General features: G+C 38.2%; 1 pseudogene; it reads right to left on the reverse strand.

The window, feature by feature from the left end:
* Nucleotides 1-6,213: 6,213 nt before the first annotated feature.
* Nucleotides 6,214-7,159, reverse strand: LOC122452159 (annotated as a pseudogene).
* Nucleotides 7,160-9,441: the final 2,282 nt, after the last annotated feature.

Here is a 9,441-nt window from a genome sequence, read left to right on the forward strand (position 1 = left end):
CCAACTCAATGGACATGCATTTGGGTAATTTCTGGGTGTTGGTAATGGACAGGGAGGCCAGGCATGCTGCAGTCCGTGGGGTCACAAACAGTCAGACATGACTGAACAAGAGAACTGAACTTATTGATTCTATTTCTCCAGTTTAGTTTTAGTTCCTTTAAATTCAGTTTGGGTTAAATACCTGTCAATCCTCCCTTGTACAGTTCTACCCTGAATTGGCAGAAGCAGAAAGACATGCACCAAAGAGTCTCAGGGCCCCTGTGTCCTCACACTCCCAGAAAATACTTGTTCAGTACACTGCTATGAAGGAGTTCAGTAAGCCAGGCCCTTCTACCTATCTTTCGGGAAAGTATGCACTTCCAGTTCCTGATATGTAATGTTTTCCATGACTCAAAATTCCCCCAAGTGATTTGTCTCATGATGAAATAACTGAAGCTAAGGTATCTATTAGATACTCTACATGGGACTGTGGGAAAGGCAGCCCCCCTCTGCCCTCTAGAGGACTTGTTGATTTACCGGGAAGGCTGAGACCCTTATGTTTCCTGCACTCCCTGTGGCTCAAGGCCCTAGAGAGAATCCCTTGCATTCTTCATCAGAGGCTCAGAACAAGCAATTAAAGCTAATTATTGTTTTCTGATGCAATTTATATTTCTTGGAAAACATGAAGAAAAACCAACAGCAGATTTAGAAACATTTTATATGAAAATTAATCAAAGGTCTAACTGTCTTCTCACCATGCCCCAACCAACTCTTTGTGACCCCATGGACTGTAGCCTGCCAGGCTCCTCTGTCCATGGAATTCTCCAGGCAAAAATACTGGAGTGGGTTGTCATGACCTTCTCCAGGGGATCTTCTGACCCAGGGATCAAACTCAGGTCTTCTGCATTGCAGGCAGATTCTTTACCATCTGAACTACCTGGGAAGCCCAATTATCATTGCCATAGACTTCAACAATGTTGGACAATGACAAGTCATAGCAAAAGTTATCTATATTGCACAGAAAATAACTCTCTTTTTTAAGCACACTGTTTTATGCTTTTAATTTTTGTTTAGATTTACTGAGGTATAATTGACAAAAAATTCTATATATTTAAGGTGAAAATTTGATGTTCTGATGTATATGTATACACACACACACACACACACACACACACATATATATATATATTGAAATAATCACCACCATCAAGCTAGCATGTCCACTGATTTATGTTACCATTTTCTTTTTCTTGGACTTCCCTGGTGGCTCAGACGGTAAGGCGTCTGCCTACAATGTGGGAGACCTGGGTTCAATCCCTGGGTTGGGAAGATCTCCTGGAGAAGGAAATGACAACCCACTCCAGTATTCTTGCCTGGAAAATCCCATGATGGAGGAGCCTGGTAGGCTACAGAGTTGGACACAACTGAGCAACTTCACTTTCTTTTCTTTTTCTTTATCTTTTTAAAGTAATTAGAATACAAATTCTACCCTCTTAGCAAGTTTCAAGAGTACAGTACAGTATTGTTAACTATAGTCACATTGTTGTACATTGAAACTTCAGAGTTTGTTCATCTTGCATGAGGACTTTGTATCTCTTCACCCTCATCTCTCCTTGCCCTGATCCCCCAGCCCTGAATCATCAGTCATCACTCTACATTCTACTTCTATGAGGCTAACTGCTGTAGTTTATGAGCAAGTGAGATCATGGAGTAGTTGTCTTCCAACAAATATTAAGTTTCTACCATGCTTGTGACCTCTGTAAGGCAGAACTGCCCCTCTTATACTAACCACAAGCAACAGTGGGGAAATCTTGCCTTCAAATCTCTCGGCTACATTGTTACCAACCTGTAAATGGCATTACTACTTATGGACACACAATCCTTAGCTTTATTTTCTTCAGTTGAAATACTTGGCATAAAAGATGCTCTTCACATCAGGAGTAATGTGTTTCCGGTCACATTCATGTATTGTTTATTTTGGTTTACTCTCTTAGTTGTGTCTGACTCTTTGCCACCCGGCCTACTGTAGCCTGCCAGGCTCCTCTAGCCATGGGGTTCTCCAGGCAATAATATTGGAGTGGGGTGTCATTTCTTTTTCTAGGGGATGCTCATGACTGAGGGATGGAACTCTCCTCTCTTGCTTGACAGGCAGATTCTTTACTGTTAAGTCACCTGGAAGGCTCTCATGTATTAACTGCTGCAACCAAACCTAGATCTCAAGTCTTATCTTCCATTCTTCAGCTCTTTCTCCTGTAGCAAGCTGACTGTTGGCCTTTGGTGTAAGAAATAAACAGATTGTGGATTGTAAAGCCTTGATTGAACTGTGCAAATGATACTTAAAATGTATGATACAAAATTTTTAAAAGTAAAAAAAAGAAAAGAATTATAAAATATTAATAAAGATTATTTAATTTTCCAAAAATAAAAATAAATGAATAAATAAAATGGGTGATGCAGTTGGGAATCTGCTGGCAGTCCAGAGGATAGTACTCTGTGCTTTCACTGCCAAAAGCAGGGGTTCAGTCACTGGTGTGGAAATTAATATCCCAAAAGCTGCATAGTGCAGTCAAAAGAAAAAAAAAATGCATGATACAATAAAGGCCTAATTGATTTTTATTGTATTTTTGCTTATGAAAAAAAGTTAATAATAGAAATGTCATTGAATTCATACATTATTTAAACTATTTTAATGTATTTTTTCTATTAAAACATCATTGAATCTTGTAATTAAGGTAAAGAAATTGCTGCCTCATATTGGAATGTATAAAGATTGTTCCCTTTGGGTACATTTAATGATGGTGTATATTGTCATCTGCTTCTTGAACTTATATGCAGAGTACATCATGAGAAACGCTGGGCTGGAGGAAGCACAAGCTGGAATCAAGATTGCCAGGAGAAATATCAATAACCTCAGAGAGGCAGATGACACTACCCTTATGGAAGAAAACAAAGAACTACAGAGTTTCTTGATGACAGTGAAAGAGGAGAGTGAAAAAGTTGGCTTAAAACTCACCATTCATAAAATTAAGATCATGGCATCCAGTCCAATCACTTCATGGCAAATAGATGGGGAAACAGTAGCTGATTTTATTTTTGGGCGCTCCAAAATCACTGCAGATGGTGATTGCAGCCATGAAATTAAAAGACACTTGCTCCTTGGAAGAAAAGCTCTGACCAACCTAGACAGTGTATTAAAAAGCAGAGACATTATTTTGCCAACAAAGGTCTGCCTAATCAAAGCTATGGTTTTTCCAGTGGTCATGTACGGATGTGAGAGTTGGACTATAAAGAAAGCTGAGTGCCCAAGAATTGATGCTTTTGAACTGTGGTGTTGGAGAAGACTCTTAAGAGTCCCTTGGACTACAAGGATATCTAACCAGTCCATCCTAAAGGAAATCAGTCCTGAATATTCATTGGAAGGACTGATGTTGAAGCTGAAACTCCAATACTTTGGCTAATCTGATGCGAAGAACCATCTCATTGAAAAAGCCCCTGATTCTGGGAAAGATTGAAGGCAGGAGAAGGGGCCGACAGAGGATGAGATGGTTGGATGGCTTTATCTACTCAATGGACAGGAGTTGGAGTAAGCTCCAGGAGTTGGTGATGGACAGGAAAGCCTGGCGTGATGAAGTCCATGGGGTTGCAGAGTCGGACACAACTGAGTGACTGAACTGAACTGAGAGACTGCTCCCTTTGGGTACATTTAGTGATGGTGAATCTTATAATACTAAACTAGGAAATGGTCATGGTCATAACAAGGAAGGCTGCATGGTGACAAACATTCAGAAACAGCACTCCTGAGGCTCGGTAATAGCATGCTCTTTTATTCTATTAGCATAATCGTGGATATTTGAAAGTGAAATTCGTTCAGTCGTGTCCAACTCTTTGTGACCCCATGGACTTTGCAGTCGATGGAATTCTCCAGGCCAGAATATTGGAGTGAGTAGCCTTTTTCTTCTCCAGGAGATCTTCCCAACCAAGGCCTCCTGCCTTGTAGGCGGACTTTTTACTGACTAAGCTATCAGGGAAGTCCTGGATATTGGAAGACTAACAGGAAAAAAAATATTAAAAAAGCAACTCTATTGCTGTCCAAGTCCTGGTCTTTTAAAATAAATACTATGGGTGAAATTAAAGCCACAGAGTTTAGATAGATTTGTTTAAAATCACATACACACAGACAAAATTGCAATAAAATTAGTGTTTTCCTTGTCTACTTGCTTTTTAATTCATATGTTTCTCAGCTAAATATTATTTAATGACCTACCTAAAAAAAAAAAAAAAAGAAAGAAAAACTAACATAGAAACACTGAATTAGATGCTATTGATGTTACCATTAAAATTATGATTTTTTTTCTATATGCCAAAAATATCCTGAGCAAGGCCTAATTACAGTATTTTGAAAGATGGTTTTGCATAAAATGCATATTCCATGAAAGTGACTCTAAAGTAATTAAACAAGTTAGTTGATTGGAACAAATTTTCAAAATATGGGTGATTTTAGCTCTGAAAATGGTTTTCCCAATTCTGAAGTACAGTATTTTTTGAAATGTTTATTTCTTTTTTAAAAAATTCTGAGCAATATTTCTTGCTAGATACTGGTTTTTCTTTTTGAAAGCTGTTTTTAATCCAATATGAGATATTGTTCAAATATTTGATTTAATGTACTTCTTGTAGTGTGATAATTAACTTGAAATCAAGTACATTTCCATAGATCTTAAGGGTGACAACTACCCTGTGTCACATTTGCTTTATAACTCTTATGATGAATCAAGTACATCTAAACTAACAATGACCTGAAGAGTGAAGAGTCTTGAGGTGCACTTGCGTGTCCAGTTACAGAGAGATTTACACATTCTAAGTGAGGATATAAGAGAAATGAATCTCTCTTTTTGCATCCTAACCTGCAAGTCCTTTGTTGCCTTTTGTCATGTATCTATGGCTGCCCTTCTATTCCTGAGTTGTGGTGCTGTTGCTGGGACTTGCAAACTGAATCCCCAGATGCCCTTGCTAGCTGGTTTCCATTTAGGTTTTGCTAAAGGGATATACCAAGGGAAATGGGGGAAAGAAAAGAATATTGAAGAGAAATGGAGAGGAGAGAAGAAAAGGATTTCTTTTCTTCTTGTTCTCCAGTTCTGGCTCCAGTTTCTCATCCTACTCTCTTCAGAGGTCAGAGCGGTAGTCTGGCATTCCTCTGGGACCAAACACCACTAGGGCCCATCACCAGCTTCTGAAAACTGTTGAGTCATAAGCCAGACTTAGGCCTCAGACACCCTTACAACCATAGCCCTTCCTCAAGGGCTTACCACTGATGAGCAGAGTACTTCCTCCAAGTTCTGAGACTCTGATAAAATGACTTTTCTCTACTTCTCCCAACCTCAAGAATGATGGCTGCTTCCTGAAATTATAATCATTAAATTAACAGACTTTTTTTTACTTTTCTGAAAAATTTTAAATATTATAAGAATTACAAAATATTCACAGAGACATGAAGTGAGAGATGTTCTTGGAAAAAGGCCCATATATACTTGCTCAAGGGAGAGTTGCCACATACCTTTAATCTGTAGAAAAACTACCTGCGAATTTCAATAAAGAGAGGTATGCTTGTATACACACACACATACACACACACCTCCACCCCCATGCACATAGGGAGAACTACTGATATACCAGGGATTACTCTAAGATATTTCCATATGATCTTTAATTTAATTTTGTTAAGATTTCTTTGAAATAATTATTATTAATGTGCCTATTATTCAGAAATAATGATATGTGAAACTCCCCAAACACTGGACACTGCAATGAGAGCAAAAACAATAAAGGAAGCTAGAAATAAATAAGCAGGATATATATATATAATTTGTGCATAAACTCAAACGTGTGTTCTTCACTGTAAAATAACAGCCATTCAATTTTGAAATAAATCATAGTTTCCACAATAGATAGTGAAATAAAATGTGAGTTCTTTAGTAAACTTGTGAAAGTTATACAGCAAACTAAATGTGTATTTAAACAGTCCATTACCAGGAACCATTTAAAGCATGTTAGACTGAATAAGCGTAAATAAGTAGGCTACTCTTGTAAATTGACAGGATATAAGGTACAAAAATAAGTGAGCCAGAAAGACTCACTTGAATCTACCCACTTAAATTCTGCACTTCCAACACTGCAATCATTATTACCTTTTCACCAGCCTCCAATTTCTAACATTGAGTCCTGCTAGGAAAATATTCTCTAGGATAATATTTTGGAGCTCACCACTTTTCTGAGAGCTTCTTTCACAGGCTTGTTCCTCAGACTACAGATCAGGGGGTTCAGCATGGGAATCACTACAGTGTAGAACACCATGCCCACTTTGTCAATGCCCATGCTGTTGCCAGATTGGGGCTGGCAATAAATGAAAAGGATCATTCCCTGTAAGACTGTGATGGCTATAAGGTGGGAGGCACAGGTGAAAGAGGTTTTGCACCTTCCCTCTGCAGAGTGCATCCTCAGGATGGTGATGAGAACAAACAAGTAGGAGGTGAGGATTACCATGATGGTGATGATCTCATAGAGAGTGGCCACAGAGTATAGCACCAATTGATTCACAGTGACATCAAAGCAAGCAAGAGACAAGAGAGGGGGAAGATCACAAAAGAAGTGGTTGATCAGATTTGATCTGTAGGATAGGATCTGAAGAGCTAAACATAAGTGAATCAGAGAACATACAGCACCATTGAGATAGCAACAAGATACCAACTCCATGCAGAGATTCCGGGACATGGTGACCATGTAGAACAGTGGGTCACAGATAGCCACAAAGTGGTCACAGGCCATCACTGTCAGCAGAATGACCTAAGAATGACATTGTTACCACAAATGTGCAAAACAGGTAGAATTGCACAGCACATTCCAGGAAGGAAATGGCTTTGTCATCATTTAAGATGTTAGCTAGCATATTTGGAGTGAAGATCGTGGGGTAACAGAAATCCACAAAATACAAGTGGCTGCGGAATAAGTACATAGGGATGTGGAGTCGAGAGCTGACCTGAATCAGGGCAATCATGCCCAGGTTTCCCAAAACTGTGGCTCCATAGATGGAAAGAAACAGCAGGAAGAGGAAGACTCTGAGCTCAGGGGTGTCTGAGAATCTGAGGAGGGTGGAGTCTGTCACAGCGGTGCAGTTTTCCTTTTCCATGTTCCTAATTTACTGGGTATGGAGTAAAATACTAATAGTTATTCTTCATTGGATCATTCCCAATTAGCTGCTAAAAAGGACATGAGAATAAATAAGACAGTCAACTTTTTCAGCAAAGAAATAAAACATTGACATTTTGAAGCTTAAGAAAAGTTCAAACATCATAACCCACAAATGCACAGAGCTCACATTTAAATTCACAGATCACATGAAATAATTCACATCCATGACCACCATCAGCCTAATAACAAAACCAGACAAAGATGCTGCAAAAAAGAAAACCACAGGCCAATATCACTGATGAACATAGATGCAAAAATCCTTAACAAAATTCTAGCAAACAGAATCCAACAACATATTAAAAAGATCATACCTCATGACCAAGTGGACGTTATCCAAGGAATGCAAGGATTCTTTAATATTCTCAAATCAATCAATGTAATAAACCACATTAACAAATTGAAAGATAAAAATCATATGATTATCTCAATAGATGCAGAAAAAGCCTTTGACAAAATTCAGCATCTATTTATGATAAAAACTCTCCAGAAAGCAGGAATAGAAGGAACATATCTCAACATAATAAAAACTATATTTGACAATCCCATAGCAAACATTATCCTCAATGGTGAAAAATTGAAAGCATTTCCCTTAAAGTCAGGAACAAGACAAGAGTGCCCACTTTCACCACTACTATTCAACATAGTTTTGGAAGTTTTGGCCATAGCAATCAGAGCAGAAAGAGAAATAAAAGGAATCCAGATAGGGAAAGAAGTAAAACTCTCAGTCTTTGCAGATGACATGATCCTCTACATAGAAAACCCTAAAGACTCTTCCAGAAAATTACTAGAGCTAATCAACGAATATAGTAAAGTTGCAGGATATAAAATTAACACACAGAAATCCCTTGCATTCCTATACACTAACAATGAGAAAACAGAGAGAGAAATTAAGGAAACAATACCATTCACCATTGCAACAAAAAGAATAAAATACTTAGGAGTATATCTACCTAAAGAAATGAAAGACCTATATATAGAAAACTATAAAATAGTGATGAAGGAAATCAAATAGGACACAAATAGATGGAGAAATATACAGTGTTCATGGATTGGAAAAATCAATATTGTGAAAATGACTATACTACCCAATGCAATCTATAGATTCAATGCAGTCCCTATCAAGTTACCAACAGTATTTTTCACAGAACTAGAACAAATAATTTCACAATTTGTATGGAAAAACACAGAAACCTCGAATAGCCAAAGTAATCTTGAGAAAGAAGAATGGAACTGGAGGAATCAACCTGCCTGACTTCAGACTCTACTACAAAGCCACAGTCATCAAGACAGTATGGTAGTGGCACAAAGACAGAAATATAGATCAATGGAACAGAATAGAAAGCCCAGAGATAAATCCACGTACCTATGGACACCTTATCTTCGACAAAGGAGTCAAGGATATACAGTGGAAAAAAGACAACCTCTGTAACAAGGGGAGCTGGGAAAACTAGTCAACCGCTTGTAAAAGAATGAAACTAGAACACTTTCTAACACCATACACAAAAATAAACTCAAGATGGGTTAAAGATCTAAATGTAAGACCAGAAACTACAAAACTCCTAGAGGAGAACATAGGCAAAACACTCTCTGACATAAATCACAGAAGGATCCTCTATGACCCACCTCCCAAAATATTGGAAATAAAAGCCAAGATAAACAAATGGGACCTAATGAAACTTAAAATCTTTTGTACAACAAAGGAAACTATAAGCGAGGTGAAAAGACAGCCTTCAGAATGGGAGAAAATAATAGCAAAGCAAGCAACAGGCAAAGGATTGATCTTAAAAATATACAAGCAACTCCTGCAGCTCAATTCCAGAAAAATAAATGACCCAATCAAAAAAATGGGCCAATGAACTAAACAGACCTTTCTCCAAAGAAGACATACAAATGGCTAACAAACACATGAAAAATGCTCAACATCACTCATTATCAGAGAAATGCAAATCAAAACCACAATGAGGTACCATTACACGCCAGTCAGGATGGCTGCTATCCAAAAGTCTACAAGCAATAAATGCTGGAGAGGGTGTGGAGAAAAGGGAACCCTCTTACACTGCTGGTGGGAATGCAAACTAGTACAGCCACTATGGAGAACAGTGTGGAGATTTCTTAAAAAACTGGAAATAGAACTGTTATATGACCCAGCAATACCACTCCTGGACATACACACCGAGGAAACCAGATCTGAAAGAAGAACGTGCACCCTAATGTTCATCA

Source organism: Cervus canadensis, chromosome 1 (assembly GCF_019320065.1).
Source record: "Cervus canadensis isolate Bull #8, Minnesota chromosome 1, ASM1932006v1, whole genome shotgun sequence".
Taxonomy (NCBI): domain Eukaryota; kingdom Metazoa; phylum Chordata; class Mammalia; order Artiodactyla; family Cervidae; genus Cervus; species Cervus canadensis.